This window comes from Phaethon lepturus, unplaced genomic scaffold (assembly GCF_000687285.1).
Source record: "Phaethon lepturus isolate BGI_N335 unplaced genomic scaffold, ASM68728v1 scaffold1239, whole genome shotgun sequence".
Lineage (NCBI taxonomy): Eukaryota > Metazoa > Chordata > Aves > Phaethontiformes > Phaethontidae > Phaethon > Phaethon lepturus.
In genome coordinates this window covers 52,361-63,110 of record NW_010561057.1, presented here as the reverse complement: position 1 = coordinate 63,110, position 10,750 = coordinate 52,361, and positions in this window count along the sequence as shown.

Sequence of the window (10,750 nt, the reverse complement as noted above, 5' to 3'; positions counted from 1 at the left end):
TGACCATTTTTTGAGCTTCCTAATGCATGAGGCTAGTTGAAAGCTGTGTAACTAACAGCACTTCGTTTGTAAAACGTTAAGGTACATATAAAAAGGAGTGATGGTTGTATTATTTTAAAATACCTTGTAATATCCTACATCATGTTAGAAAATTATTTCTTAAGAAATTAGATTAAGAGTAATAAAGAATCAAATTCTTACTAACGGTTGATAATCAAGCAGTCTTTTCTTAACAGTCAAGGACAACGGAAATACTTTTATTTCTACTGACTGGTTATGCACATCTGTTTTCAGTCTTCAGGATTACTTTTGTGATTGGCACTGTGCTAAATTATTTGGATAAAATCTGATAATAATGACAGGGAAATTATATAAGAGAGTCATCTAATTCTGTGTTAATGAATAATTCTGCTTCACTGAGGAAAAACCATGAGATTTCAACACCATTGATTCCCTCTAAATACAAAATAACTTAGTACAAGATACTGCATGTTTTACAGGATTTGTATTTTTGTGTGATGCTGCAATAAAGTGCTTAATAACTAGACTCATTAATGCTAATGGTAAATCAGTGAGATTAAATATTTCTATAAATCTTTTTATTAATAAAACAGAGGGCTCATTAAAGAACTATTGAACTGTTAAGCTGAAATATTTCAGTATCAGCATTTTATAAACATTTCAATTACCACAGGTTGACAACACAGAAGGGGAGGAATAAAAGAGTCTAACAATTGTGTAGGACACACACTGCCAGCTCAGCTTGTTGTGAAATAAAGGATAATGTTTCAGTGCAATCATAATGTACAGCAAATTGAACATTTTTTAAAATAAATATATAAAGCATCTCTAATTTGTGCTGTTCAAGGACCTTCTGAAGGACTGTGTGCTACTACTGTTCACTATATCATTTTACTACTATCCTTAGAAACATGATTGCCATATTGAAAGGAATTTGAACAGCTGAGGACAAAGAATTGCATACTTAAACACCAAAAAGCTAATCATAACTTAAAAGAACAAAGTGAAGAATAAAGTCCCCTCAGTAAGAATGTTTAACACATGTAAGTAGTGAAAAATGATAGCTAGAAGTCTACACTTCAAACGTGCTATAACACATCAGAAAGCAGAAAATTACCACAGAGCAAGTGTTGGGACAGTGTCAGACAATATAATGTCCTGATTCTTTTGAAATTGTTCATATTAAACCTGTACCTAGCGCTTTTCCTGATAATTATTACGTAAGTGCTGTGGGGAAAAAAATAAGACATCTGCATGAGGTACTAAGTAGAGAGAAATAAATCAGTTGAGTAATTTGATTTTACCATCAAGGTGTCCCTTATTCTCAACTTCTGAATGATATTAAACTGAAAAGAAGTTGATGTGGAATAAAGTGAGGAAGAGAGAGAATCTAATGGTAGAAGATGTAAGAAAAGGTGTACTTTCAGTATCTGGGATTTCTCCACTAGGGGAAGAAAATAATTCCATTGTAGTCTCCAGTTTCTTGAATTATAGTTGATGGAGAGAAAAAGAGCCTTTTATTTTGAGCTTAGTGTATCATGAAAATAATGCAAGATATTCTCTTATTCTCTTTATAGTTCTGAAATGTGTATTATCATCTAGTAGGGACAGGACATTCTTTTTCATCCCTTTTTTTTGGCGTTGCATGAACCTATTTCTCTCTATGTCAGTAGATTTTCAACCCATGAGGACAAATTAATCTTTCACATAAGTGCTGCAATTCTCTGAAGTTAAAAGGTCAGCAAAAAGTTACTCAGAAGTACAAGTAAATCTGATATAAACATATCATCAGCGTAACTCTTTTCCAAAGCTCTTTTGTCCATCGGTTGAGGTGGAAGGGCAAGTTGTTCTCTGATATGGTAATCTCTCATTGTCAGTTCTCATTGTGGGAGCATGAAAGGAACATGATCTTTCTCCTAAACAGCAAGATATTATTAACGCTTAAGTAGCACAAGGGTTACTTAGACTTGACTTTTTTTAATTACCTCAACAATATATTTTATTCATATAGATAAATTCCTTCAAATTCCATGAACTTTAAAATCTCATATACTTGTATGATTAGAAAATTGTATGCTAAACCACTTTCAGAATTAAACAATCAGGAAGAATCTTTTATTTTGAAACATTATCAAAGCAGATAACTGATTTAAAAAGAATCTTTAACAACGTTAAACATAATGTGAAGGAACAGTCTTTAATATACCTTGATGTTTAGTTTTTGTTGTTAGGTAAGAGACAAAGTAAGTTTTCGGCATGTATCCCAAGACACCAAAATCTTGATAACATAGAAAATTTGGCTTAATTTTTATCGAAACCAGAAACTAACTGTTTTACACTTTGAGATCTACCTGCAAACAAAATCCAAATATTTGGTTGACCAATTGGAATCTCACCCAGTCATATTAAAAAAAGTTTAAGTTTGCTGTGATGTATTTTGCTTCTCCAGGTTTAAAATTTTAGCAGAATATCTGGAATATCTAAATTACTTTCATTTACATATACATGTGATATACATGAGCAAATTTTGATTAATGTTTACATTATTTATCTTACAGAGTACTTAAATCTAATGAACACTTACACTAATCACTTTTGCATCAGGAGTAGGGGAATAACTTGAAAAGACTGCATAACAACAACATCGAAGAAATTAACAAGGTCAAAAAATACTCAATAAGAAGTAGAATAGCTTCCTAGTGATATAGGTAAAAATGAATGAAAACTTTGGTTTGAAAAAAATAGTGATAAACTAATAGTGATAAACTAATAGTGATAAACTAATAGTGATAAACTACTTCATGTCTATCATAGAATTATAGAATCATGGAATCACAGAACATCCTGGATTGTAGGGGACTTTCAAAGGTCATCTAGTCCAAGCTCCCTGCCACAGGCAGGAACATATTCCACTAGATCAGGTTGCTCAAAACCCCATCCAACCTGACTTTGAACACTGCCAATAATGGGGCATCTACAACTTCTGTGGGAAATCTGTTCCAATGTCTCACTACCCTCATCTTAAAAAAATTTCTTCCTTACATCCAATATAAACTGACACTCCTTTAGTTTAAAACCATTGCTCCTTATTTTGTCACTACAGGCCTTGGTAAAAAGCTTTGTCCGTCTTCTGTATAAGCCCTCTTTATACATTGATAGGCTGCAGTGAGGTGTCCCCAGAGCCTTCTCTTGTTCAGGCTGAACAAGCCCAAGTCTCTCAGCCTTTCTTCATAGCGGAAGTGTTCCATCTCTCTGATCATTTTTGCGGCTCTCCTCTGGACCTGCTCCAAAAGATCCACGTCTGCCTTGTTCTGGGGACTCCAGAGCTGGACAGAATACTCCAGGTGGGGTTTCACGAGGGTGGAGTAGAAGGGCAGAATCATCACCCTCCACCTCCTGGCCATGCTTCTTTTTATGCACACCAGGATATGATTGGCTTTCCGGGCTGCAAGCACAGATTGTCAGCTAATGTACAATTTTACATCAAGCTTATCCCCAAGTCTTTCTCTGCAAGGCTGCTCTCAATCAATTAATCCTCCAGTCTGTACTGATACTAGGGGTTACACCAATCCAGGTGCAGGACCCTGCACTCCCTTTATCAAACTTCATGAGGTTCACATGTGCTCATTCCTCAAACTTGTCAGGGTCCCTCTGGATGATATCCCTTCCTTCTACCAAATCAACTGCACCACCCAGCTTAGTGTCATCTACAAACTTGCTGAGGATGTACTTGATCCCACTGTCTATGTCATTGATGAAGATATTAAATGGTATTGGTCCCAGTATGGGCCCCTAAGGAACAACATTAGTTACTTGTTTCCACTTGAACATTGACCAATTAACTGTAACTCTCTGGACACAGCCCTCCAAGCCAATGCCTTATCCATCCAATGGTCTATTCATCAAACCCCTATCTCTCCAATTTAGCAGCAAGAATGTTGGGGGGGACCATATCAAAGGCCTCAGAGAATTCTAGGTAGATGACATCCACAGCTCTTCCCTTGTCTACTGATGCAGTAACTCCATCATAGAAAGCGGCTAGATTAGTCAGGCACAATTTGCCCTTGTTGAAGCCATGTTGCCTCTGTCTAATCATCTCCCTGTCTTCCATATGTCTCAATATGTCTTCTAGGAGGATATGCTCCATGATCTTACTGGGCACAGAGGTGAGGCTGACTGATCAATAGTCCCTAGGGTCCTCCTTTTTGGCCTTTTTAAAAACAGGAGTGATTTTTCCCTTTCTCCAGTCACTGGGGACTTTGCTTGACTGCCATGATTTTTCGAATATGATGTGGAGTGGCTTGGGAATTACACCAGACAATTCACTCCAGACCCTGGGATGCATCTACTTTAATTTACCAGCAGCTACTTTCATTTCAGGAGCTCAGAGTATTTGACAACTCTTGGATGCTTAATTTTCACAGAAATTTACAATCGTTATTTCATATTCTACTGTGTGATATAATTGTATATGTTATTTGCCTTACTGTAAATTAACAGTAGTGAAGAAGAGTATTGCAGAGAAGTGAACATGAGTTTTGTACTCAATTGTAATAAAAAATATCAAATGTCTTGCCAAAAATGTAATGTGGCCAAGATGGGAAGTCTAATGTAGTCATCTGCTTTATTAAATATGCCATTTCCTCTAACATGGGTAAAGATACGTTTATTTTATTTCTCCAGGGAAGATTTCAGAAACCTATGTTCCGAAGTGTACTGAGTTTTGACTCAAAGGAAAGAGTAACAAATATTGAATCGTCACTTCCTTCATCCAAAAACCTATGCTGAAACTCATCACTGCTTGTTGGCCAAAAGAAAAATCATTGTGTCTTCAAAAGGGACGGTTCTAGACGTTCCAGGAAGAGCAAACTGTTATGGATGATCTGATACTTAAAGGGGAATGAATTGTACTGCTGTAATCACTGAGTTCAGAAATGATGCTTCTGTCTTTGGGACAGAGGAAAGTAGAAAGGTGGGGAAGTGTGAACTCAATATGTTGAAGAAAACATGAAAAATAGCCATCTGGCCTATATCACCAAAGGCCAACCCACATGAGCAATGCCCTCATCCCAGAAACCCTCAGAAAAAGTCCAAGGGTCCACAGCAGTGGTGTCATAACTTTCTACAGTGAATAATGAACACTAAGATTGTAATGTATTATTATAATCCCAGGGGTTCTGTTGTTTTTGCCTGGAGTTAATAGGAAGATGAATACTCTCTGGTAATAAATATACATGTAACTTTGTCTGGCACAAAATTATTGTGTGCCTAGTAGTAACCAATATTTCCTTTTATCATACAGAAAAATGTCTGACAGTGTCAAAAAATTAGACATTTCAGTTATAAACTATTTAGTACCTGCTATCACATCACAGCAGATGCATTAAAAACAAAACAAAATAACACCAATACAAACTATGAAACATTGATTAAGGAAGACTTTGAATTTTCTTGGAATTGTTGGAATAAAGAAATATGTTGACTGAATGCACCAGTCAGGCTTGTCATTTACATTATATATCTGTCTCCAACAGGTTTATTAATACTTTAAAAGAAACTATTAGTCTACTAGGGAAAATTAGGAAAAGTTTACTTATAAATAAGTTCTCTAGGTCTAATTCATAACAGAAATATGAAAGTGTTGTCATTTTTTTATAAAGAAAAGAGGAGACACAAGCTGGACCCTAAAGGAAAAGCAAAATATGCAAAAATATTAGGAAGATAAATTCAAGCTTATCATTTTAATGTTGTTATTTTTCAAACTCTCTTCAGAATACAAAAGCCTTTTGAGTTACCCTGACTGTATCAGAAAAGTTATTGCCAGATTCTATGGAGAAACCAAAGATCACTTGTGGTCATTGTGATGTTGGCTGTGTAGCTATAAGAAATTGACTGTTATTAGCCATAGTACATTTCATAACAGGCAGTACTATCAACAACTCAATTGATTTGTTGTCCATCTGAATGTATTTTTCACTAGTCAGCCCGTAGTTACAGGATCTGCCCATACGGCAAACAAAAGCAAAGTTTCAAACTTCATAATAAATGTTTTTTGATATCTGTACAGTACACAAGCATCTTGTGAAAAGTTGTTTTATTCTGCTTCTTGTGGAAATAAATCATTCAAGAGAAAGGCCTAAGCATGTTGAATTATCTTGATACATAAACAAAAAACCATGGGTATATCTCAGTGATCTCTGAGGCACACAAGTGTTGACCTAAATTGGGAGATCAGTTTTTGGTGTGACATACAAGCACAGTTTACTAAACAAGGTTTTGGGCAGGGCTGCTTGTGTTTGTTCTCCCATGAGCATTGTGCCTACACAAACCATGTGATTCTACAATCTGAAACAAAATTATGGAAAAAAAATCATATGGTCATTTTAGGATTGCAGCTCAAAGCTTGTTATCACCAATTAAATAAGAGGTGGATTGGTTTTGCCAGTGACAAACTAGTTCTGATCCTGATTTGTGAAAATCTGCCAAGCTGAGACTACCAGGCCATTAGCCAGAGAGCTATGACTCCTACTCAAATTGCTGAATTAGTTCTTACTTGGGGGACAGGATTTCACTGGCTGGTATTTTGAAGACCACATAATTTTTTCACACTTTGTTGCTATGATTTTCCTTCTCTCAGGTATTCAGTCACCATTTTTTCTTTCAGTAGCCTTAAGGCAGAAAGAACTAAGTATATCAGTGTTTTCTGCATTGATGATTTTTTGTACTAAAAGCAGATCAAAACAAACTGAAGAGGTTGATTCTGTGGAAAAATGTCAAGTCAAAATGTTTTTTAAAAATATGTGAACTAATTCTGTGGTTTAAACCTCCCTGCCTTACATCACACAGGCAAATGATCCTGACCAAAGTGAAATCTGTAGATTTTGTAAAGATAACTTCAAACAGGCTCAGTATGGAAATGTGCCATCTACTAATTTTGGAAGTCATCCAAGAGAACTGACAAAATCTATCAAGTATCTCTGTGGATAATGGGCATGCAGGGCCACTCAGCAGAGGGTAACCTCATTCGCCATGAGGGAACTACTTTGAAAGCTTTTTAAAAATCATGCTAAAGTGTTAAAATGTTCTGAATCAAAATCCTGGACTTAACAACAATTAAAACTTAAGAAGAATGAACATTTAGTTAACATTAATATTTAATCAACAAATTAACGTTAACATGTAAAAGAAATACTGAGAATTCCCTTCCATGATTTTTAACTCAAATTGGGATAAATGCAGACCTTGGTAAGAACAGGATGACAACAATGTGATTGCAAGATGTATCTCAGGCTAGAGTTTTGTTAAAATACTAGTCCCTTTTCCAACAAAGGCAAGATACTCCACATCTCTTAGAACTAAGGAATGGGTAACATATCTCATTCTTAGTCAGCCAGGTCTCCTCCCTCTGACAGTGATCAATGCTTGATGTGCAGAGGAAGGCTGAAGGCTACAATAATGCACCTAAGCATTCTGGGAATGCAGGAAGTGTTAATGAAGAGGAGAAAACTTCCTTCTTCCTTCTGAAGACCAGCTTAAAGCATAAAAAATAGGAAATCCATATGAAATCAATTATATGTTTACATTGTGTTATCATAGTATATACCTATGCCATAAAACCTACAGTATGTTCTCCCTTATTAATATTTTATTTAATGTAATCATTCTCACTTTACATTTAGTACTGAACTACGTCTTCAGTATTTAAAAAAAAAAGACGCTGGCATTATCTGTGAAGATGAGAGCCAAGTAAGTATAAATGACATGTGTAGGAGTATCTATGCTTACAGACAGACGTAAAGGTACGTGAGGGTGTGGCTGGACTAATGATGGAGTTAACCATTTGGTATGTTCAATGAATAGATATTTCCAGAAGGTTAAACAGCATTCCAAGTTATACAGAGTAGTTGCCTAAATACTGATTGAATGCATCAAAAAACTTTAAGGACCTGGAGATAAGCACTTGCTCTGTTAATAGAAGTGCTGCCCATTTTCATCTAGCAGCTTATCTCCTGAGTGACTAAAGGGACCTCAGGCCAAGTTACAAAGGGGTTTAATGACCTTGCAAACAAAGTAACTGTTAAGAGAATGTCTTATTGCCAGTTAGACAATAACTTCAACTATGTTTGAATAACACTCATCAGTTTAAAAGCCATGCCTGATAGACACTCAAAAGGCATGAGAGATCCCAAAAGTATTTGGCCTTACTCTTGATGGATTTAAAAAATTTGTGAAAATTTGTTATGAATCAACAGTGGGAGTTTTAGCTTCATACATCACAAGATCCTGCACCTTCTCTGTTGCCACTCTGAATGATCACAGAAGGAACATTTCTAATGCTTTGCAGAAGCAATCAGATTTGTAAAGAAACTCAGAAAAACATGTTGACTTAGGACCAGATTAATTTATGCAAGTATTTGTTTTAGCTATGCATACTCTATAATGTTTAGATAAACTGTGGGTTATGGAATGTGCAGAATATAAACCCAAAGATTTTTATTGTCACTACTTAGAAAGCAGGTAGGTAAGAGGACTAAATTCACAGAAATCTCATTGCTTTTCTCTCTTTTTTCATACTGAGAAAAAAAAGTCATTATTATTAAAAATGGACTAATGGAAGTTATGTCCAGATACAGTTTACAATTGGACAGTCTTTGATACCAGCATTTCTATCTAAACTAACACTGGAAATCACAATTGGATTAAATAATGCTAACCACTAAAATATAATTTCTTACATAATTTTTACTCAAAAAAAAGGGTAACATCATTTTAACAGTTGCAGTTCTATATTATGATAATGAACTTAATCACATTTCATACTTCAGGTTTTATTTAATAATCTATAGACTCCAGGAAGGATTTGTGTTTGATGGACAATTTGATCTCTGGGATGGGACTTTTCCCCGGTTTCCTCTGAGGCACATATCAGCCTTGGCCATGTCTGTGCTCTGAGATGATAGATAGACTCTAGCAACTATGGGTACGTGTCAGACATACCTTTCTCCCCTGCTTGAGAAAGGAATTTACTACTTTTTTGGATTGGCAGGACCCTTTAAAGGACTTATACCTTCTGATATATGAAGTGTGATTGACTTGCTGAGATAACTGGAACTTCCTTGCCAAACAATGAATGCTGCTTTCATCGCTCCTGCAATGACTTTTCCAGAAATATTTAACCTGACTAACATCTGTTTGTCTTATTATATATCTGGCTAATATCTCAATAACCCATGAACATCCTTTCCAAAATCTAGCAAATAAGTTTATCATGGCATAGTGTCTTAGAGAGTCTCACTTGAAACTAAAACTCAGATACCTTAGCATCAGTGAAATGCAGGGTTGGAAGGGGCCTCGAGACATCATCAAGTCCTGTCTATGACAGAATCATCTAATTTATTCAGTAATCAGTCATAAAGATTTGGGATTTTCTGCTGGAAAAGATGAACATTTATAGCAAAGATAAATGATGGTGTGTCTTCTGTGATACTAATATATACTAACAATCTCCTTGTAATTAATTTTAATAACTGGTGCTACTGGTTTGATGCTATAAATAGAACTAGATTGAAGCCAAGCCATTTTCTGAATATTCTGCTTAGGATACTTCTGGTAGGATCAGCTAAGGGATGACTTTGTCACAAAATTATCATTTTGTGACTTCTATGTAGTATGTGAAGCACATGACATTTACTTATAGGTGGCTGACTACCCAGATATTCCCCATTTTGTTTTATTTATCCCTTTTTTTTAGGTATTGTATTCTTGTCTATGCTATATTTCAATCTGTTAACTTCAGACCTATTTTTCATGATCATTTGGATTTCTGAATGTGTCTGCCAGAATAATTGGTGCTGTTGGACTGAACTCATCAAACATTGAACTTAATGCAATTAAGTTTTAAGTTTTAATTAATTAATTTAACATTGAACTCAGCAAAAGGCATCTTCTTAGGAGCTATCATTTGCTATTGTATTTGGCAAGTATGGTTATCAGGCAATGAACAAAGCAGATCTCCTACTGGTATCTTAAGCACTGTCAGCTTGAAAAACAAAGGAGAAGAGACTGGGGGAAAATCAAAAGTACAAAGTGCTATTGGTTTTACTGAGAGATCATCATCATTTGAGTATGTCTGAGGATCTACAATTTTTATTTCTAAAATATAGAAACCTCAATGACTCATTGCTATGTACCTACTCCTAGAGAAGAACATTCACTTTTTTTGAGGTACTGTTAAAATTTAAACACCTAAAAATATCTATACACTTAGCAAGTATCTTCCTAGATGATTTTGAACCATAAAGCTTTTCCCCTTCATTTGTGGCACTGCTGCATCAAAGTGTGTGAGGAATATCTCTCTTTCTGCCTTCATTCCCTCACTCTAGCTAAGGCGAAGTAACCAAAACACAGGCACTCAGGAACATATGAATTTTATGGAACACAAGAGGTGAAACTCATGTAGGCTACAGAGGAAGTGGGTGTCTCTGGTTTTATACACAAGTGCATTAACCACTGAAGAGAAAGGAACTCTAAACCTCCCTTCTTTTGGCGGATACACTTCCAAAAAAGAATGGCCACAACTCCATTCTGTGCAGTACCCTATCCTGTTCATTTGCATTAAATTCCGATAGGTTGCTTAAGAAAATCTATCTGGGAGAATATCTGGTTTTGGGATCCAGACCATGCCTGTCAGATTGTCAACCTGCCCTGCAGGAAAAACACAGATCTAGGT